At 38.7% G+C, this 23,224-nt stretch overlaps 1 non-coding gene across 1 annotated transcript; it reads right to left on the reverse strand.

The window, feature by feature from the left end:
• Nucleotides 1-385: 385 nt before the first annotated feature.
• LOC127098864 (small nucleolar RNA R71) lies at nucleotides 386-492 on the reverse strand. Its single transcript, XR_007793548.1, has one exon. It is a non-coding gene; the product is annotated as a small nucleolar RNA R71 (small nucleolar RNA).
• Nucleotides 493-23,224: the final 22,732 nt, after the last annotated feature.

Below are 23,224 nucleotides of genomic sequence, written 5' to 3' on the forward strand. Positions count from 1 at the left end.
GATGGCCGAAGGACCGCAAAACCGTCCTCTTAAGTATTATGCAATCCCTTCGCAGGATGAACCACATAACAGCATCGCTGCCCCTGCCATCGAGGCCAATAATTTTGAGCTAAAACCTTCGTTGTTGTCAGTCGTACAACAAAACCAATTTTCAGGTAGTCCCACGGAGAATCCGAACCTACATTTGTCAATGTTTTTACAATACGCAGACACAGTGAAAACAAATGGTGTCAGCCCCGAAGCTATAAGACTACATCTTTTCCCATTCTCATTGAGAGATAGAGATAGAGCTTGGCTCCAGTCTCTACCATCCAACTCTGTCACTACGTGGAACGAGTTGAAGAAAGTTTTCTTAGCACGATATTTTCCACCTAGTAAGACGGCTATGCTAAGAGCCCGAATAAACGGGTTTAAACAAAAAGATAATGAATCATTTTTTGAAGCTTAGGAGAGATACAAAGACATGATGAGGCTTTGTCCACATCACGGTCTAGAAGAATGGCTGATCATCCATACATTTTACAATGGTCTCTTGTACAACACAAGATTGACAATAGACGCCACTGTAGGTGGCGCACTGATGGATAAACCCTACAATGAGGCCTATCAACTTATGGAAAGTATGGCCCAGAATCATTACCAGTGGGGAAGTGAAAGAATCTCTATAGAGAAACCTCTAACGAAAGGCGGTATGTACGAATTAAGCAGTCTTGACCACGTCAGCGCCAAGGTAGATGCTCTTACTCAAAAGATAGACAACTTGACCATAACATCCGCAGCCATCGTGGTTGCCGTAGCACCAAACTGCGAGATATGCGGAGTTCCGGGGCATGCTGCCCCAGAATGTCAACTCTTGACAGGAACCTCCACAGACCAGGTGAACTATGCTCAAGGAAACCCTTAATCAAGCACCTATAACCCAGGTTGGAAGAACCATCCTAACTTTTCGTACAAAAACAATAATGCATTGTATGCACCTAACCAAGCACCTGCTGTACCACTAGGATATCATAAAGCTTCCTAGGAAGTCAAACCTAGAAATAATGATGGAAAACTTCATAGCTACCCAAGCCCAAACAAATAAGGATTTCCTAAATTAAAACATACACACTAGTGAGCAAATCAAGCAGTTAGCAAACAAGGTAGATGCGTTAGCCACCCATAACAAAATGTTGGAAACACAAATTTCGCAAGTGGCTCAACAACAAGCACCTACTGATGCTCCTACAAGCACATTTCTTGGACAGCCGCAACCAAACCCGAAAGGTCATGCGAATGCTATTATACTACGAAGTGGGACAGAATTAGACGAACCGACCGACCCTAGAATTCAAAACCCATCCATGCACCAAGACCCTGGTAAGGAAACTGATAAGGAAGACAATTAAGAGGAAGATAAAAACAAAGAGGCCGTAGAGAAAGAAGAACCTTATGTGCCTCCACCACCGTGTAAACCCCTTATCCCCTATCCTCAAAGACTTATTAAATCTAAAAGTGTAGGGCAATTTAAAAAATTTGTAGAGCTTATAAAACAATTGAATATCACAATACCCTTTACAGAAGCCATCACTCAAATGCCCTCATATGCTATGTTTCTCAAAGAAATCTTATCTAACAAGAAGAAGATAGAGGATAACGAAACCGTTACACTTACTGCTGAGTGTAGCGCCATAATACAAAACAATATGCCTCCTAAGCTGAAGGACCCATGTAGTTTCTCCATACCCTGTGTAATCGGAAAGTTTGTCATAGATAAAGCACTATGCAACTTAGGAGCCAATATTATCTTAATGCCATTGTCCATATGCGAAAGGCTCAAAATGGGAGAATTAAGACCTACGAGGATGTCCATACAACTTGCGGATCGTTCTGTTAAATTTCCCGTAGGTATGTTAGAAATTGTTCCGGTACGCATAGGGCAATTCTATATTCCTACTGATTTTATAATCATGGATATAAATGAGGATTCCAACATCCCTATCATATTAGGAAGACCATTCCTAGCTACATCCGGAGCCATTATAGATGTTAAGAAAGGCAAGCTAACCTTTGAAGTTGGTGAGGAAAAAGTCGAATTCATTTTGACGCAATTCCTAAAGGCACCATCTATAGACGATACCTGTTGTCTACTAGATGTCATCGACGAATGTATAAGAGAAATGGAGAATGAACAAACATCATACTTCGAAATACTAAAAACTCCAAGGCCTCCAACTTTTGAAGATGCAAATTGGAGTGAGAAATACCAAGATGATAGCCTTAGAGAATGCTTAGCACTAACGCCCGATCATATGCTTTGCCCAAAGAAACCAACCTTAGAACTTAAGACATTACCCAAAAATCTAAGGTACGAATTCCTAGACACTAAACTTGAGCGACCTGTAATAGTCAATGCAGACTTAGGGAAGATAGAGACCGAAAAGCTTCTACACGTTTTAAGAAAATATCCAACTGCTCTAGGCTACAATATCTCAGATCTAAAAGGAATAAGCCCTTCCATATGCATGCATCGCATAATGCTAGAGTAAGACAGTAAGACCTCTAGAGAACATCAGCGAAGGATAAATCCCATTCTAAGTGATGTAGTAAAGAAAGAAGTGCAAAAGCTATTAGAAGCAGGTATTATCTACCCGATATCCGATAGTCAATGGGTCAGCCCAGTACATGTCGTACCGAAGAAGGGAGGCGTCATAGTTGTTAATAATGAAAAAGGAGAATCTATAGCACAAAGAGTGGTTAATGGAAGTAGAATGTGCATTGATTATAGAAAAATAAACAAAGCCACTCGGAAGGATCATTTTCCTTTATCGTTTATCGATCAAATGCTTGAACGATTGGCTAAGCATTGTCACTTCGGCTACTTAGACGGTTATTCGGGATTTTTCCAAATTCCTATTCATCCTGACGACCAAGAGAAAACAACATTCACATGTCCCTATGGAACATTCGCCTACCGACAAATGCCATTCGGACTGTGTAATGCTCCCGCAACATTCCAAAGATGCATGATGTTAATTTTCGCTGATTTTATAGATGACATCATGGAAGTATTCATGGACAATTTCTCTGTATGCAGACAAAGCTTTGAAGGCCGCTTATCAAATCTTGAAATGGTACTTAAAAGATGCGTAAAAGTGAACCTCGTGCTAAACTTGGAAAAATGCCATTTCATGGTCCGACAAGGGATCGTACTCGGACACATAGTATCCGATAAGGAGATTGAAGTCGACAAAGCTAGAATAGAAGTTATAGAAAACCTTCAGCCTCTGAAAATCGTAAGAGAAATACGAAGCTTCTTAGGACACGTCGGTTTCTATCGGCGATTCATTAAAGATTTCTCAAAAATCACCAAACCACTGACTGGTTTATTGATGAAGGATGCCGAATTCATCTTTGATGACAAATTCCTAGCGGCGTTTGAACAACTAAAAACAGCTCTTATTACCGCACCTATCATGCAACCGCCCGATTGGAGATTACCCTTTGAAATCATGTGTGATGCTAGTGACTATGATGTAGGCGCATTCTTAGGACAAAGAAGGGATTAGAAACTTTCTGCAATATACTATGCAAGCAGAACCCTAGACCTTGCGCAGATGAACTAAGCCACCACATAAAAGGAACTTTTAGCCGTAGTGTTCGCTCTGGATAAATTTTGTTCCTACCTAGTAGGAGCAAAGATAATTATCTATACCGACCATGCTGCAATTAGGTACCTGTTAAACAAAAAGGACGCCAAACCAAGACTCCTAAGGTGAATATTACTATTACAAGAGTTTAACCTAGAAATCAAGGATAAGAGGGGCACTGAAAACGTCGTGGCCGATCACTTGTCAATAATGGAAGGTATTGAACCTGAACAAGTGCCTATAAACGACGATTTCCGCTACGAAAGAGTCATAGCCTAATTGGAAAGCAATACAGCTAAATACGCATTAACCCATAAGGAGACCAAAACAAATGAGGTAGTGGAAGCAATTTACACCAAAACCACACTGCCATGGTACGCTGATTTCGTCAACTACTTAGCAGCTGGGTGTCGCATTACGCGAAAAACCGGCGGGAAAAAGAAACAACAGAGCCGCCACCGTGCGTTATTTATCTCAAAGGAGGGAAAGGAAACGCTCGAAGTAAACCTGGAAAGGAATGGTCTCGCGACCAGAAATGGATGGGTACGGGAGTCGGTTATGCGAAGGGAAGGTATTAGCACCCCTACGCATCCGTCGTACTCGACGGGATCCACGCTCAAAAAGAATAGAAAGAAGGTTGCTAAAAGACTGCTCACAAACTGCACACACATTGGAAGGGGACACAGAAAAGACGGAAGAAGGGGACTCGACAGGATATCGTATCCTGGGCCTACGTAGTCTGTCAGACACAGACATCAGAGTCGACGTAGTTCGGGGAAGCGGGAAACGTGCTCGTTAGGATGTCGCATCCTATGCATACGTATCTTCTCTAACCAGAGAAAGAATCAGAGCACTCGTAGCTCGGCTAACGCACGCCAAACAAAGACACTAAACGGAGACGCTGAGACGTCAAACGAGACACACCATTGGAAACGGAATGCCAATCAATGGGCTTACTGTTAGGGACCAATTGGTACTACTTTTTATATCATTTTATTGGTCCCTTTTACCAAGTTTTGATGTAATTACACACTTTTATTCTCACTATTTTGTATAAATGTAATTAGGTTTAATTTATTTTGTTTTGAATAGTTATTTCACATATTTGTTAGTTTTGTAGAATTTTTGGATGAGAAAGCTTTGGATTGCAGCATCATAATATGGAAGATTTTGGATGAAGCTTGCAAAGCAAGGAAACTGAGGCAGCTTCAGTTCGCCCCGCGAACTGAATGAGACAGCATCAGTTCGCCCCGCGAACCCTGCGAATCCAGCAAACTGATTTTTGGGTCAAAAGTGCTGTTTTGAAGGCCAGCAGGTTTTGCCATTTTGGTGTCTGCCTTGGGATAGCTTTTCTGCTTTGGATGGAAATGATCAATTAAGGAAATGTCAACTCTTTTAGGAGAGAAAAACACATTATTCACATTCATTCATGGACTATTATTCACACATTGATATGGAGAGATTTTTGTAAGAGAGAAGGAGAGTTTTTCTTCTTTAACTTTCTGCTTTGAACAATGATGATGAGGAGCTAAACTCCCTTTTGTCAAGATTAGAGGTAGTAGCTATTCTCATATGTTTATGTATTCCATTTGATTTATATATATGATAAAGATTGTTGATGTATTGAATACTGTTTTTGCCCTAAGTTGAAAACCAGATTTGAGTAGTTGTCGAGAGAGATTATTTGAGTCTTGACATAAAACAAATTTTCAAGTAGTGAATAAGTTGTAGAGATAGATTTATTCATTACTCTTATTTGGTATTAAGCATTAAAGATTGCTATATTGATAGTTAGGTGGAGAGATCGTCTAAGGATCAATATAGTGATTATCACAATATCATTTAGACATAAATGACTTTGAGAGGATACTTGAACATCATCAATAATCTTGAATCTATTTATTTATCATAAGGAATCATAAGCATTTGAAATAGTGAACTCCAATCTTGCCAAGCTTTTATATTTAATTAAAACCATTTTTACTGTTTTAGTGACATTTACTCATAAGATAAATTTCCAACCAAAACAACTTTGTTACTTTCTAAACTTATAACAAATCGGATTATAGAACGGCGGTAATATCAACCAATCTCTGTGGATACGATATAAAAATATTTGCCGAAGATATACTTTTCAACAAATTGGCGCCGTTGCCGGGGATTGGTGTTCGATATTACAAGCATTGCAATAATTCATTGTTTTAAGTTTTGTTACTTTTATTACTATCCCTCTTTTGTTTCACTTGGTGTGTTAGTTTTGTAGATTCTAGTGCATGCGAGGAAAAGCCACCGAGGAGTAATTTCAATTCGATCCCGAAATTGAAAGAACACTTAGGAAGCTCAATAGCAAAACACGAAGAAGAAGGAAACTAGCCGAAGAGAGGAACCGGAGAGAAGAAGCATCTACTTCCGCACTTGTTCCGATCGAAGAAGTGGTTGTAGAGGCTTGTGACGAAAACATGGCGGATGACAATCGTACCGAAATGTCCGCTAATAGTCCAAGAAGAAATGCCCAATTTGCCCGTGGAGGAAGAAATACGGAGATGAAGACCGGAATCCTCCAACTTCTCTATGCAAATCCATTCACCGGAATGGACCATGAAGATCCGTATACCCATCTCATCAAATTCTATGAGATTGCGGGTTCTACGGGAATAGACGAAGCGGGTGAAGAAACATTATTCAAGAGGATGTTCCCACACTCCTTAGTGGGAAAGGCAAAAGAGTGGTACCTTGATCAAACAGCAAGAGTGATGACGGATTGGAATTTGTTAGAAGAAAAGTTCTTAGAAAGATATTTCCCTCAATCCCGATTCATGGAAGCCAAAACGGCTATTGCGGTATTCACTCAAGGAAGCAACGAATCTTTAAATGAGGCATGGGAAAGGTTCAAACCAATGTTGAGAAAATGCAAGGGTCATGGTTTTGATGAGCTCACTCAAATCCATATTTTTCTAAATGGGGTTCAATCAACTCATAGAACACTTTTGGATGCTACCGCGGGTGGTTCTCTTATGTCAAAGAATGCTGAAGAAGCTAAAGTCATTATTGATCGGATGGCACTCAATGATCGTCAAAGTCAACATGATCGTAGTCCTTCACAATGGAAACCGGGAGTTCTTGAGTTAAATACCAATGATGCCATCCTTGCTCAAAACAAGTTACTTTCTCAACAAGTGGAGTTACTTACTCAACAAATGGCCAAGCTTCCACAACAAATGAAGGAAATTCAAGGTTCTCAAGTTCGACATCAAGTAGCATGTTGCGAATTATGTCAAGGAGATCATCCGACTGGTTTTTGTCCTCCACTAGAAGAAGTGAGTTATGTGAACAATCAAAATCAAGGCTATCAAAGGAACAATCAAGGTTATCAACCATCAAGGTTCAACAACCAAAATTTTCAGCAGCAAAGTCCTTATCAACACCCAAATTCTTAAGGACAACAATCGCAAGGAGGAAATTCAAAGTTAGAAGACACTCTCCAACAATTCATGCAAGCCTCCATGGCAAATCAGAAGAGCACCGAGGCAGCAATCAAGAATTTGCAGAACCAAGTAGGTCAACTTGCGAAACAACTGTCGGAACAAACTGCAGGATCCTCTTTCTCCGCTAACACTCAAACTAATCCAAAGGAGCATTGTAAAGCAATTTTTACAAGAAGCGGTAGAGAGTTGACAAGTGGAAAAAGTGAGGAAATCACATTAGAAAATGATATGGATGCTATGCTGGAAAATGAGGATGTGGCTTGTGGGAAGGAGAAAGTGGCAGAAACTGCTCAGTTCGCGCCGCGATCTTCCTTCGCGCCGCGAAAACAGCAGAATCAGCAATTGTTGGAAGAACAACAGTGTGAAGCGGAAATGAAGGAGGAAATTAAACCAAGAAAAAAGAAAACAAGAGACAAAGGAGTGAATGTCATTCCAGTTCAACATCTACCCTATCCGCACGCACCATCAAAGAAGGATAATGCTAGACACTATGCACGGTTTATGGACATTTTCAAACAACTTGAAATCAATATTCCATTTGCCGACGCATTAGAGCAAATGCCACGGTATGCAAAGTTCATGAAGGATATTCTCACAAAGAAAAGAAACCATGTGGAAGATGAGACAATCTTGCTCGATGCACGTTGTAGTGCCATCATTCAAAAGAATCTCCCAAGAAAGGAATTCGATCCGGGCTGAGTCGTTTTACCAGTAACCATTGGAGATACCTATATTGGTAATGGCTTAATTGACTTGGGATCTAGCATCAATTTAATTCCCCTATCCATTGTCAAAAGATTGGGAAATGTTGAGATCAAATCTACAAGGATGACTTTACAACTAGCTGACAAGTCTACCACTTCACCATATGGAGTTGCTCAAGACATGTTAGTGAAGGTGGACAAATTCTTGTTTCCGGTAGATTTTGTGATAGTAGACATGGATGAAGATCGTGAGGTTCCTATAATTCTTGGAAGACCATTCATGAAAACGGCCCGAATGATGATTGATATTGATGATGGACTAATGAAAGTGAGGGTGCAAGATGAAGAGGTAGCCTTCAATCTTTTTGAAGCCAAAAAGCATTTTAATGTTAAGCATGACTCCTTCCGAATCGATGCCACCTGTCGCATTACGCGAAAAACCGGCGGGAAAAGAAGAAACAACAGAGCCGCCACCGTGCGTTATTTATCCCAAAAGAGGGAAAGGAAACGCTCAGAGTAAACCTGGAAAAAGCATGGTCTCGCGACCAAAGAGAATGGGATCGGGAGTCGGTTATGCGAAGGGAAGGTATTAGCACCCCTACGCATCCGTCGTACTCGACGGGATCCACGCACAATAGGAAGGAAAATGGTTGCTAAAACACTGCTCAAGTAAACATCTATACAGGCTGAAGGAGACACAAGAAAACAAACAAGACTGACTCGGCAGGACATCGCATCCTGGGCCTACTTAGTCTATCAAGCATAGACATCAGAGTCTAAGTAGTTCGGACGGGGGAAACGGCACATGCTCGCTAGGATGTCGCATCCTATGCATACGCATCTCCTTTGGACGAAGGAGAATCAGAGCATTCGTAGCTCGGCTAACACGCACACAAACAAACACAGAACACACAAACAAACAAGGGTGGCAAACATGGAGCCCGACAACCAATTGATGGAATCATGTCGGCATCCGAACCAAAACACACTCAAAAGGGCAAACATGGAGCCCGACAACCAATTGATGGAATTACGTCGGCATCCGAACCCAAAACACACTCAAAAGGGCGAACCTGGAGCCCGACAGCCAATCACTGGACTTACGTCAGCATCCGAACCCAAAACACCAAACAACATACAATCAAGCAAACAAACAAACAATAACTGGCTAAGGAGTCAGGGACTCGAGCCTAGCCTTTGTCAAACAACACACACAAAAGAAAAAGGCGCCCGGAGAGGTCTCGCACGACCTCCTGCCTACATACCTTGTCTGGAACAAGGATCAGGGCGATGTAGTTCCCCTACGCAGGGAAAAAGGACTAGCCTAACCAGATAACAGAGGGAGACACAACACTAGGGAGACTACGACTCGAGCCTAGATGTTGTCATGCAAAGTCAACCCTAAGTTAAGGTTTCTATCCTACTTGCATAAGCAAGCCTATCCTAACCAGGAAAGAAACAAGCACACAAGCAAACATCAAATGAGAACAAGCATCTCAAACAAGCATGTCAATCAGATATCCACATAGCACACGCTATAACCAAACAAGGGGGCTCAATCAATAGGTTTGACTGCCTCAGCAAGTCATCTGTACAGGCTGTTTTTGCTCTTAACCTTGCCATTGCGAGGCTAAGGTGAAGCAGATGAAAGGATGAAGTGAGGATAAGACCTCACAGCTCTTATCCCTGACCAAGGAGAGCTTCTGACAAATGAGCATGGGTCCAGAATGGGGGAACCCTTCTATACTCAGAGACTCTGACACAATGTGCACTGCACAAGATCTCGGGCTTGGATCTCAATGCTACAACCATGTAATGGGAGCAAGGAGAAGACTCAACTGAATAGTGGGGGATAGATTGCTTATCCCTAACTTCCACCAATTGCCTCTTTTAGAGGACTTTCACCTGCTTGGCACGAAAAATAAACAACCACAATCATTGCCTCTTAAGGAGGACTTCAGACAGTTTGCCCGGTCAAATAACAGACCGGGTCTCCAGACTACATGAAGTTAGGAAGTTATACCTCAATGCAAGTTGCTTAAGCAAAGCAAAAGTTCACAAGGAACTGAGCAACTAAAAGTACCTGGAAACAATCAAACACAGTTAGTGCTCAGACAGACAAAGATAAACAGCAAGTATTAATCATCCAGACTATACAAACTAATGCACAACAAAGCAAGCTCAAAGCTCAATCCCAAACTTCACAACCTACAAAACAAAGTTATATTAGTGTACAAACATCAAACAACATCAATTGAATTGACTTGGATCATTCTCCATTCACATTGCACCTTTTCATCCTGAAAAATCAATCAAATGTTAGCAACTAGACCACTAGGCCAAGCCTAGGGTCCAAAGGCAAGAAAAATTCCTAAACAACAAGGTATCTCTAACCAAACTCAAATTAATGTCAAACAAGAGCCAACACAATTATCCCATGTTCATATCATTCATTATATTCATTCCATGCACAAAACAATTCAAACTAGTTCAAGTGAAGCACCAAACATTCAAACAGAACTATTGCATTCAAATCCATATCACAACAATTCTAAAAATTCTCAAATAATTTACACCTAAACAGGGGATATTCCAGGTCTAGCATGTCAAATTTCAGCTTAATTGGGCAAAGGGAACCATGTCAATAAAAATCAACAAAAACAGACACAATTACATGCTCCAAATCACAACATCAACACATGCTTCCACTTCAAAAATTCATAAGTCCATGAAAACAACAAAGAAATGACTGGGACCAAAACAGGGATGTCATACAATGTGTCTATAACATTCCTACCAAATTTCATGATCATTCAATACCATATGAGCATTCCACATCAAATCTACCAACATGTATCACATGAACTTGCACAATCAACCACCAGAGATGAAAAATAGCAATCAAATTGAAAATGCCACATAAAATTCCACAAAAATTCACATAGCATCTTAACATGTTAATGAACATCCATGCAAAATTTCACATTAATCCAACAAGTATAAGTCACTCAAATAAATCCAGCAAGTTGACATAATGAGGTGTGACACAAATTGTCACACCTAAGTTCCAAAATTCACATCTCAATGACCAGGTATCAAAAATTCATAAAATGCACATGTAAATCTCCATTGATGTGTCTAGAATTACCACAAAAATTTTCAAGAATTTATTTGCAACTATGAGAATTTCATGAACAAAATGGCAAAGTGTATCAAATTTACATACATGTGAAAGAACCCTAAGTCAACCACAATTTCCACCATGCACAACTTTGACCAATAGGTCAAAAAACATCTACAGTCAACAAGGAAGTCAAAGAAACAATCCACACATTTTTCTGATTTTTTTATGATTTTCTATGAATTTTTTAAGGTGTTATGAATTTTTTAACATTTTTTATGAATTAAATAAATTAATTAAAATATCCAATGGCATTTCTGTAAATACAGAAACGCGGGGGCGGTAAACCTCCTATTTGAATTTTCAAACAAACTTTTGGATCAAACACTGCATTTGGCTTCGTTCTCGCCCAGAAAATCCCAGGAACACGCATGAACACATGAACATCCATTTTTCACCAAAATTAACAAGTGAATAGTCGTTAGAACCGTCTTCTAACCTAGAATCCAAATATCAATCCAATTTAACCTAAATGTTCCTCTATCTCTCAAATCGAACGAGTTAGGGTTTTGGTTCAAAACTTAATTTCCAGATTTCGCGAACTATAGTTCATCATTTCTAAAACTACAAACATCACCATGATCTACAATCAACAAACTACAGAACGCATACATCAATTGAAAAAACCGTGACATTCGAAAAACTCGAGTACCTGGAATGGCAGTGTAGTATCGAGCGTTCTTGAGCTTTAATGTCCACAAACAGATGCAGTTGAAGGTCCAGGTGATTGAATGATGTAATTAGGTTATGATGCAACAGCTTCTAATGCACGAAATTTGGAATTGCCATTGATGTAGCTTGTTGGTGCAGTCACGATTCCAAGCCTTCTTCAATCCAAACTCCACAAACAGATTGAGATGATGATGAGATGAATTCAAATCAAAAAGAAATTCCAAGATTGATCAAGATTTGATGAAGTTTGATGAAGTTGAAGGTTTTGCGTTCTTGAGGAAATTGAGAGAATTGGAGAGTTTTCAGATCTGGTTTTTGGTGAAAATGATTTTCTGTTATGATTATCATGTGATTAGGAATATATATGTGTGCTTAAACCATGATTAACCATGCTAATTAACCAAATTGCATTTGTTAGTGAAAATGTTAATTTTCAAGTGAGGGCAAAATTGGAACTTCCCATGCCAGCTCATTGCCACCTCATGGACAGCTCACACACTCTCAAAATGACATGTGTGAGCTGTTGCAACTTGTTTCACTCTCATTGGATGAGTATTTTGGAAATTCCACATGTGATAGCTTATTGTCCAATTTTCCACTTTCATTTCAAAAGCTAATTTTCAAACCACAAGGCCTTAGCATATTATGATGATTCCAACAACTTTCAAATGCCATTTATAAGGTGTGGCAAAAATCCCCACTCAAAAATTCCAATTATTTCACAAGTTGGACAATTTTGCCCCTGGTTCATTTAACTGTCCAGTTGAAATTTGACTTTTTGCACTGGCCACTTTTGAAGAAATCCCACTATGCACCATGAAAGTACATGTCAAATGGAGTTTGTGCATATAAAGAACTTGTAATTTGGACAAACCATATGGAAATTATGGCCTCCTGATTACAGGTCATTTCTGAAATTCACTGAGCCCTAATTTTCCAACCATGCATTGGATTTTCAAGTTCTTGGACTTTTTGGAAAGGTGAGGTCAAGCTCTTCAACTTTCATGTTGGACAAAATTACATTTGAAGCTTGTAGGATGAAGTTATTTTGAGGGGAAAAAGTTTCCATTTTGGGCAGCTGAAATTACAGGTCACCTGCTATTTTTGGAAACTTTCTGTCTGACCTCCAAATCTTCAACCTTGGTCTTTGATATGTCAAATGAGACTCATATGGACATGAATGAGGCCTTTCAAACCATTTCCCACCTTCCAATCCATAAAATCGGGCACAGTTGACCACAATTGACTTTCTAGGGTTTCTGGTTGACTGAACAATGACTAGTGATTTCTGAGCATCCAACCTTTGACCAAACCACTTCAAAATGATCCTTGGTCCATATGAGCTTGATAAATCAACCCTAGGGCCTTGTCCCAATGAAAATGGCACTCCCTTGCTTGATTGATTGATTCTCCTGATCAGTCTGACCCAATCCATCAATTGAGCTTGCTCTTGGGCAAATGGACAATGCAATGTTATGCAGTGGACATTGTTAATGCTATGACCTACTATGAAATGAATGTAAACAATGGTAGGGTGCAAATTTGAGGTGCTACACCACCAAGGAGGGACTAGTTGAGATCGCAGACCAGGTTCATGTTTCTAATCCATCAGAGAAATCTCTTATCGGAGTCTACAAAGTTTCGACCAACAATGAAGGAAAAGAGATGGAAGCAATGTTGCATGAATTAGAGTCTCGTGGAGAACTTGTTTTTCATGAAGAGGTAAACAAAGGCTTGGATATGACAAAGGAAGTGGAAGAGCCAAAACTAGAGCCAAATTTGAAGTATTTGTTCTTGGGTGATGACTGTACTAAACCGGCGGTCGTTAGTAATACATTGTCCATAAAAGAGGAAGACAAATTGATTCAAGTGCTGAAAAAGAAGGAGGTTGTCAAACTATTGGAGGTCGGGATGATTTGTTCTATCTCCGATGGTGAATGGGTGAGTGTTGTGCAAGTAGTTCTGAAGACGGGTGGTATCAGATTTTATCGAAGGTTCATCAAGAACCTCTTGAAGACAACAAAGCCCTTGAGGAAGTTGCTCAACAAAGCCGGATCGTGAAGACCGTTGAACCGTCGAGCTCTAAACGACGTTAAACAAAGCGCTTGTTAGGAGGCAACCCAACGTTGTAAGTCTGCATTTTTTTTTCTTTTTCTCTTGTGTGAGTTTCTGCTGTGTTAAATTTTGAAAATTTGGATTCTGTCTTTGCTGTTCGCCCCACGAACTGAATTCACAGTTTCAGTTCGCGCCGCGAACAAGGTTCGCCCCGCGAACAGTGAGTGGCAGAACCAATTTTTTTTGGTTTCATTCCTATTTTCACAAACTTAGGAGATTCTTTCAACAACCTCGTTGCTCCACTTCCAAACCTCCAAATTTCAAAACTTCTCCTCTCCATTCCCTTCCTAGGAGGATTTTGTTGATTATGATAAGTGGCCTGAGGGCAGGCCAAAATTTTGGGGGGGTGCAGGAGGTGGTGTAACCCATGGCGATGAGTTGAAGGAAGATTGAGGAGTTTGTTGAACTTTAGAGTTTGGCTTGATAATTGCATGAATACTTTTTGAGATTTAAGTGTGTTACAATCAAATTGGTTTACCAACATTTTTTGTTTAATTGTTCTTACTCTTAAGTCAAGCTTAAAGCAACCGAGAAATGATCGCAAAGAAAGAAGCATAGGACACCTCGAGTGGTGATGATAAGAAGTAGTGTCGGTATTTCAAGGTACACTTTATCGCTTTCTAGACTTAACATGAGTAGTTTGATGGTTTGTGCAAATTCCATGTCATAAATTCATTGAAGTATATGTCAGTTTTGAATCAAAATAGGACTTAACCAATTGTGAGGAGGCTTTCCATTGTACACTAAAAAGCGGGAAACCGAGCATTATTTTAACTCATTCTTATCATGCTAAATCATGCATCAATCCATTTTTGTGTAAAATTTTTGAAAATGATAGAGGCATTGTTTGTGAGAAAAACCACTTGACCAAAAAGTTTGAATCAACTAACCTTGTGAGGAATAATCCTTAGTTAAACCCCTTTGAGCTTATTTTAGGATTCATTTGATTAATCATTGTAAAATCAATTGAAAATTGTGGAATAAATGAATCCTAATTTCTTTCGTATCAGTTGAAACCTCAAACCGAGTTGTTTGCAAAATTTTTGCCTTTTGCTTATGTCTAAGTAGGGAGCATTATTGAATAAATTTGGTTTTGGATTCTAAAGTTGGGGTGAGTAAAGTGAAAAGTTGATTAGAAATTTGGAAAAGTGAGTTTTTATGAAAGGGTAAAAATATGAAAAGAAACAAGAAAAAGAAATCACCCTTGAAACCATAGAGCATAGAAAAAAAGATTAGAAAAAGAAAAACAAAGAAAATGCTCATGGTTGTGTAGATTTGAAAAGAAAAAGAAAAAGAAAAAGATAGGGATCAAAGAAAGGGAAATTGTGTAGAGTTGAATATTTGGGAATGCTCCCTTAGGATAAGCAATTTGGTTGAATTCTCTTAATCATATCCTTTCTTGTAACCTAAGCCACATTACAACCTTTGAAAGACCTCTTGATTCTCATTTTTCACATGATTTGGTACTTGTTGTGATAACCGCATGATTTGAGTTATTGTTGATTTAATTGCTTGGATGACTGAAAGTAAACCTTCATGTTATTCATCATTAGTATGATGTATGTGTAAGTTTGATTCAATTTTGACATATATGGCTTTGAATTCCTTGGAATGATTTTTGCACTTTACCATTTCCCTTATTCATGTTTTGTCTAGAATTGAGATAGGTGAATTGAGAAAATGCCAAACGCTTTTGAACCATTTGAATGTCCTTGGTAAATCCTTGTTTCAATCTTTTGTGTCATTGCTTTGGTTGTAAGGGTGGAAACTTTTGTTTAGGGACAAACAAAATGCTAAGTTGGGGAGAGTTGTTAGGGACCAATTGGTACTACTTTTTATATCATTTTATTGGTCCCTTTTACCAAGTTTTTGATGTAATTACACACTTTTATTCTCACTATTTTGTATAAATGCAATTAGGTTTAATTTATTCTGTTTTGAATAGTTATTTCACATATTTGTTAGTTTTGTAGAATTTTTGGATGAGAAAGCTTTGGATTGCAGCATCATAATATGGAAGGTTTTGGATGAAGCTTGCAAAGCAAGGAAACTGAGGCAGCTTCAGTTCGCCCCGCGAACAAAGTTCGCCCCGCGAACTGAATGAGACAGCATCAGTTCGCCCCGCGAACCCTGCGAATCCAGCAAACTGATTTTTGGGTCAAAAGTGCTGTTTTGAAGGCCAGCTGGTTTTGCCATTTTGGTGTCTGCCTTGGGATAGCTTTTCTGCTTTGGATGGAAATGATCAATTAAGGAAATTTCAACTCTTTTAGGAGAGAAAAACACATTATTCACATTCATTCATGGACTATTATTCACACATTGATATGGAGAGATTTTTGTAAGAGAGAAAGAGAGTTTTTCTTCTTTAACTTTCTACTTTGAACAATGATGATGAGGAGCTAAACTCCCTTTTGTCAAGATTGGAGGTAGTAGCTATTCTCATATGTTTATGTATTCCATTTGATTTATATATATGATAAAGATTGTTGATGTATTGAATACTGTTTTTGCCCTAAGTTGAAAACCAGATTTGAGTAGTTGTCGAGAGAGATTATTTGAGTCTTGACATAAAACAGATTTTCAAGTAGTGAATAAGTTGTAGAGATAGATTTATTCATTACTCTTCTTTGGTATTAAGCATTAAAGATTGCTATATTGATAGTTAGGTGGAGAGATCGTCTAAGGATCAATATAGTGATTATCACAATATCATTTAGACATAAATGACTTTGAGAGGATACTTGAACATCATCAATAATCTTGAATCTATTTATTTATCATAAGGAATCATAAGCATTTGAAATAGTGAACTCCAATCTTGCCAAGCTTTTATATTTGATTAAAACCATTTTTACTGTTTTAGTGACATTTACTCACAAGATAAATTTCCAACCAAAACAACTTTGTTACTTTCTAAACTTATAACAAATCGGATTATAGAACGGCGGTAATATCAACCAATCTCTGTGGATACGATATAAAAATATTTGCCGAAGATATACTTTTCAACACTTACATCCAACTCCAGACACACAAAGCAAAACAGGAAACCGACTGCCAATCGCTGGACTTATGTTAGACTCCAGACACACACACACAGAGGAAACCGAATGCCAATCGCTGGACTTACATCAGACTCCTACCAGAAAGGGAGAACAGACACACACCAAAAGAAAAGAAAGAGGGCGCCCGGAGAGATCAGCTCATCTCCTACCTACGTACCTCATCTGGTATGAGGATCAGGGCGACGTAGTTCCCCTACACAGGGAAAGAACTTCTAACCTAACCAGAGACAAGGGAGATAGACTACTGTAGCGGTGTATTCGTCGCTATATGATCTATTGATTAAATCATAAGCAAAGTATACAATAACATAGAGTCGCCACCGCACTTTTATTTATCCTAAGGACTGGTTAAAAAGCGAACAAAAACCTAAGAAGTTTTACACGTAGAAAACTAATAAAAGATCAGAGATCGAGGTAAGGGGTAAATTACGCAATGGGAAGGTGTTAGGCACCCAATGCGTCCTAGGTACTCCTAGGGAGCCCTTTTCACACTTTGTTGTTGAAAATCATTATTTGTCATGACATAAGTAATGTGCAAACATGAGTGGGATGATGAGGAAAGAATGTACAAATTAATTATTGGGTTTGAACGGATGAACCCGCTGCCTACGTACCTTCCATCAAAGGTAAGGATCAAAACGCCGTAGTTCGGCTAAAAGATTTCCAAACATTTGTGAGTTCAATTTTAAACACAAGCCCTAAGGTTTTACGTTACCCATGGGAGAAAACTCAACCTTATATAACAACTAGTCCACCATGTGAGAAAAGCTTCAACTTGCCAGAGAGGGGTTAACCCTATAATAGGCAAGGAAGGCTTACAATTCATCTACTAAGGACAAATAGGTGAGATTAATATCAACCAACTAGGGTAAATCAAACCTATAGCTAATGTATGAAAACTTAACAAACATGGACAAAGCCACAAAATCATTTGAATGGGTGAAGTTATGTGGATTATTTACAAAAAGGTCAAAGTATGATTAAAGTCAATTCAGAATGAAGTATTTACAAAAATGAAGTTTGGAAAACCATGGACTTAAGGTCCAAGTTTCTAATTTGGAAAGAGTGAGAATGCTTGCACAACACTTATTTCACAGTTTTTTTAACATGTGTGAAAAGGTAGGACACAATGGGATGAATGGATAAAGGTGGAATGTAAAACTTCTTAAGCGGTTCGCCTCTTGAAATCATATAGAAGATGATTCAAGTGCGTCCTTAGGAATAGGCTACAACTGAGCAATAATATGAACATAATAACAGATGAAAGTAAATAAAAGCGGATACTGGAGGCCACTCAATGGTCTTATACCTGTCTCCTAAAACAAGTAAGGATATCAGAAGCCACTCTATGGACTTATACTAATCTCCATCAAAATAAAACAAAAAAAACAAAACCGGGAAGTCAACTGCCAATCCATCTGGCCTTATGTTAGCCTCCACAGTATGATCCTAGGAGTACAAATGCCACATCGCAGGGACTTACAATGAATCCTCACATACACAAGCAAAATGCACTAGGCAATGGGTATGAGTGACCAAGGAGGTCTTACACTCTACCCCTTCCATGTCATGGGAACAGATGCCAACTCACAGGGACTTATAACTGGTTCCTCAATGGGTAAGCAAACAATGTCACAAGGACAAATGACACGCACATGCACTAATGGCAATCAAAGGTAAAATGCACAATGGCAATCAAGTAATCATGTATGATGAATCAAATAATCAAACCATATAATCAAGGAGCACACGCTATAACCACACAATTTGGGCTCAAGCAAGGGTTTGACTATGAAAGTCCAATGTAATAGGCAAGTGTCGCTCTTAACCTGGCCATTGAGGGGCTCAGGTGAAGCAGATGAAAGGATATGAGGGTGTGCCTCATTGCTTCTATCTCATGTTCGAGAGAGCATGTAAATATAAGAATGTGGGGGAGTTCAGAAAGATGGAACTCTCTCCCCGATTGACTCGATAGATCTTGGGCTTGGATCTCAATGCTACAACCATGTAATGGGAGCAATGAGAAGACTCACTGAATAGTGGGAGATAGGCTATTTATCTCTACCTTCCACCAATTGCCTCAAATGAGGACTTTTCCTGCTTGGGACAAATATAAACATACACAATCAATGCCTCTTAAGGAGGACTTCAGACAATTTGCCCGGTCAAATAACAGACCGGGTCTCCAGACTACATGAAGAAGAAGGTTCTATACCTCAATGCAAGTTGCTATTTAAGCAAAGCAACACAAGTCCTTAAGAGAACTGAGCAACTAAAGGGTACCTGAAAACAATCCAATAAAATCAGCATCCCCTCCATAAACAGATAACAACATAAGAATCAATTAACAAAGTACAATTATACAAATAATGATGTGCATAGCACAAGGCTCACATGAACCAACATCCTACAAAACAAATACATTAGTCATATGTGTCAAGTAATACAATCCATAATGTGGAGCAAATTCCTTAATCATTAACTCCTTAACCTGAAAAGGCACAATTAACTTCAAATGTAAGTAACATGACCACTAGGACTAGCCTAGGGTCAAAAGGATGGAAAAATCTTAAAACAGCAGCCAATTCATGATCAAATTCAAGTTATATCAAATACAAAGGGATCCCAATTGGTCCCATATCCAAACTATGCACACATTTCAATTTATGCAACATGGAAGGCAAATGAAGCAATGTTGAGTCTCATACAAACAACCAGCAAGATCACATTCAAATAAATGCCAAAGTGGCACCAAAAAATCCACAAAAATTATGTTCTAACCAGAAGGTATTCAGCAAGCCACATGTTAATTTTCAAGTCATTTGGACTAATAGATCAATAGGAATTAATTAAACATGGTACAGCATGCAAAAACTACATCAAATGAAGTCAAAAATTATACACCAACTTCCATCTAATGGCAAACAGCAATCGTGCATTATAAATTAGTAGGACCAAAGCTAAAAGCTACATTAACATGTTAGGAACCGTGCTACAAAGTTTCATGTCCATTGGATTAATTATGAGGATATGGCAACATAAATGCTAAAGGTTACACCAATGGAACTCTAACATGCTAGGCAGCAAGAAAAAATAGGGATCAAATAGAAAATGGATTGTAAAAATCCACAAAAATTAACAGTGGTAGTAAACATGTCAAATAAGCTTCATGCAAAAATTCAAGGCCATTGGCCAGAGGGAAGCATGGTAAACAATTTGGTGAATTCAGCATATCAAACCATGTCACATATATACATATCCAATTTCAATAGACCACATATAATAAACCATAGGCTCAAAAATTATGAAACCTATGTCAAAAAATCCAGAAGGATGTCTAGAATTAATATCTCAATTTTCATTTAATTTGGATGTGGTATGTGGTTTCTATAATTAAAATGGCACATCATATGGAAATAGCATACATTAAAGGTATCTCTAAGTCCAATTATATTTTTTCCAAGCACTATTTTTAATTTTGTATCTATAAAATAGTAGAGAAAAAAATGAAAGTCAACAAAAAAATCCTTGAATTCTTTGGATTAAAATTGAGCATTTTGTGATTTTTAGAAGTTCTTAAGTAATTATTTGAATATTGATTTGGATTAATAATGATTTAATTAATTTATTTTGAATGAAATGGCCTAATGTGTAATTACTGAAGCCACGCTTAAAACGCTGCGCACCACTAATCAGACGTGGCAGCTTTCTATTCGCTCGGCCATGTGAAAACACAAGTTGGAATGGAATCCCAGCGAAACAAGATCGAAACGCGAATTCTGCAGAAAATCTATGAGCTCATCGCGATGTTCATCGCTCTATCGCACTGTTCATCATCATCATCGGCCATTTCGCACGGAATCTGGCATCGGAAACACGAACGCAAGGCAAACACGGACGAGCACGGATCAATGAAGCGAAATTTTCCAGAAAATGGCTATGAAGTTCATCGTCTTCACCGGTGTTCTTCGCTGGAAATCTCGGATACGCACAAACGGCCATGGAAATCAACAAATAGCATACCGGTCGAACCGGTTTTCTCTCAGGAACTCAAATACATAATCAATTTCATCAATTAATCAACACACAGCTCGAATCGAAGGAAGAGAAAAATGGCGACAAAACCTAAATCATGAATTTCTCCCTCAATCTTTAACGAAATTACAAATCACAAATGGATACGTGATCTATGAGCTACGTACTACATAATCCCTAACTCGATTGAAGCTATTACGCGATGCGAAATCCAACCTTTTCTTGATGAGCAGTGACGGATTCGGTGGATTTTGGCTTTGATGATGCGAAACAGACGCAGCAAATCGCTTCAGGAAGTGCGTGGGACGATTCTTGTAGCTCCAGCACTTACGATTGATCACTCTTCTTGGACTGTCATGGAAATTGCAGGTTGATTCTACAGATGCAGTTTGTGGATTGTTCTTGAGTTTTACCTGCAAACAGAAACTCAACAGCAAGTGTAATTGACGAAATTCATCAAGATTTAGCTCAAAGATTTTTCAACTTGGTGAATTGATGCAACAAGAGTATTATTGAAGTTTTTTCCTTTTTTTTTTTTTGAGCAAAATTGAGAGAGAAGAGAGAATTTCAGTTTTCTGGCATATTGTGAAGATGATTCTGAAATTGTGATTTTGTGAAGAAAAAATGATTAGTCCCAAAATTCTGTTATGGTTTAAGTATATATACCAAGCACTAAACCAAGTCTTAATTATGCTTAATGAAAAAATAGTGAATTAGTGAGAATTGGCTTGTGTGCATTTTGGACTTTTAGCTCTTTAATGCTTAGAAGTAAGTTCCTGCAGAATTTTCACTTGGAATCCCTCAAAATTATCATTTGGGAGCTGGTGGTATAAGCCTTGTTTCCAAATTCTCAATATTTTCAAATATGGACCATTTTGCCCCTCTCCTTAAATTGATTCACTTCAAAAATGGCATTTTGCACGGAGCCTTTTCCCAAAAATCCAATTATGCAACTTTGAAGTACACATTAAATGGAGTTTGTGCATATAAAGAACTTGCAATTTGGATAAACCATGTGGTAGTTATGCCCTCCCGATTACGGGTCTTTTTTGAAATTCATCTGATCATATCTTGCAAACTACACACTGGATTTTTGAGTTCTTGGACTTTTTGGAAAGGTGAGCTCAAGATCTTCAACTTTCATGTTGGACAAAATTTGATTTGAAGCTTGTATCATGAAATTATCTTGAGGGGAAAAATTTTCCATTTTGGGCAGCCGAAAATCACAGGTTCATTTGCCATTTTGGGAAACTGTTTGCCTGAGCTCAATTCCTTCAACCTTGGTCTTTGAAATGCCAAATGAAGTTTATATAGACATGAATGAGACCTTTTTAACCATCTCCAGTCATCAAATCACTGATTAAATGCACATTTGACCACAATTGACTTTTGTTGACTTTTGGTTGACTGGGCCATGTTCTGATGAATTTCAAGCCTCTTTCACATGAGATCTTGATTCCAAATGATATCACAAGTTATATGAACTCTTAATGAATGATCATGGTGTCCAAATTCTTCAAGAATGGTCACCATCAATTGCTCAGTGGCTGATTTTGACTGTTTTGACCTGGTCAGCCTCATCTGCAAGCAACAAGGTTAGATGACAATATTTTTGTACTTTTGGTTAGTAAACATATGAAAAGCAATGACATACAAATGCAATACATGCTTGGTGATCAAGACTCACACTCACAAGGTATCCCACCCACTAAGAGGGCAGCTAAGGTATGCACTGATCCTTGAGGCCATGATATGATGTGATATGGGCCATGAGGGATCTTAGGGCCAAAATTGGGGTCTTACAGATGCCCCTATTTAAGGTCATTCTATCCGGAGAAGTGAAGTTTAGAAATCTTCATTTCGACGCGGTAGAATGGGCTTAAATAATAGTAATGAGACAAATTTTGGTCCCTAAGAGACCTCATGATGCAGATGTATGCATGCAAAAGCAAATTCTGTGGGGGAATATATGATTCGCACAGAAGAAAAGACGATCCATCGGAGTAATTCACTCACCAGGAACAGAGACTCTAGTAAGACTCTTATTAGGGGATAGTAAGAAAAAGAATGCGTGAGCAGGACACGATTCAGATTAGGGTAATAACAAAACTGACACAGCGTGAATTAGACACGATTCCGAGTGGGGATAGCAAACATCGGACTGGAGAACTTGCTGGGGAAGCAAAGGACTCGCACTGGGGAATAAAGATTTCCAGAGGAAAATAAATCCATTGGAAAGACATAAGCTGACTCAAACTATCCATCAAGGATACTTCGGATAAAAATCCGGACTCGGACCAGGAAAAGATTCACATAGAACCTCCCTGCCGGGAAATGC

This window comes from Lathyrus oleraceus, chromosome 6 (assembly GCF_024323335.1).
Source record: "Lathyrus oleraceus cultivar Zhongwan6 chromosome 6, CAAS_Psat_ZW6_1.0, whole genome shotgun sequence".
Classification (NCBI taxonomy): Eukaryota; Viridiplantae; Streptophyta; class Magnoliopsida; order Fabales; family Fabaceae; genus Lathyrus; species Lathyrus oleraceus.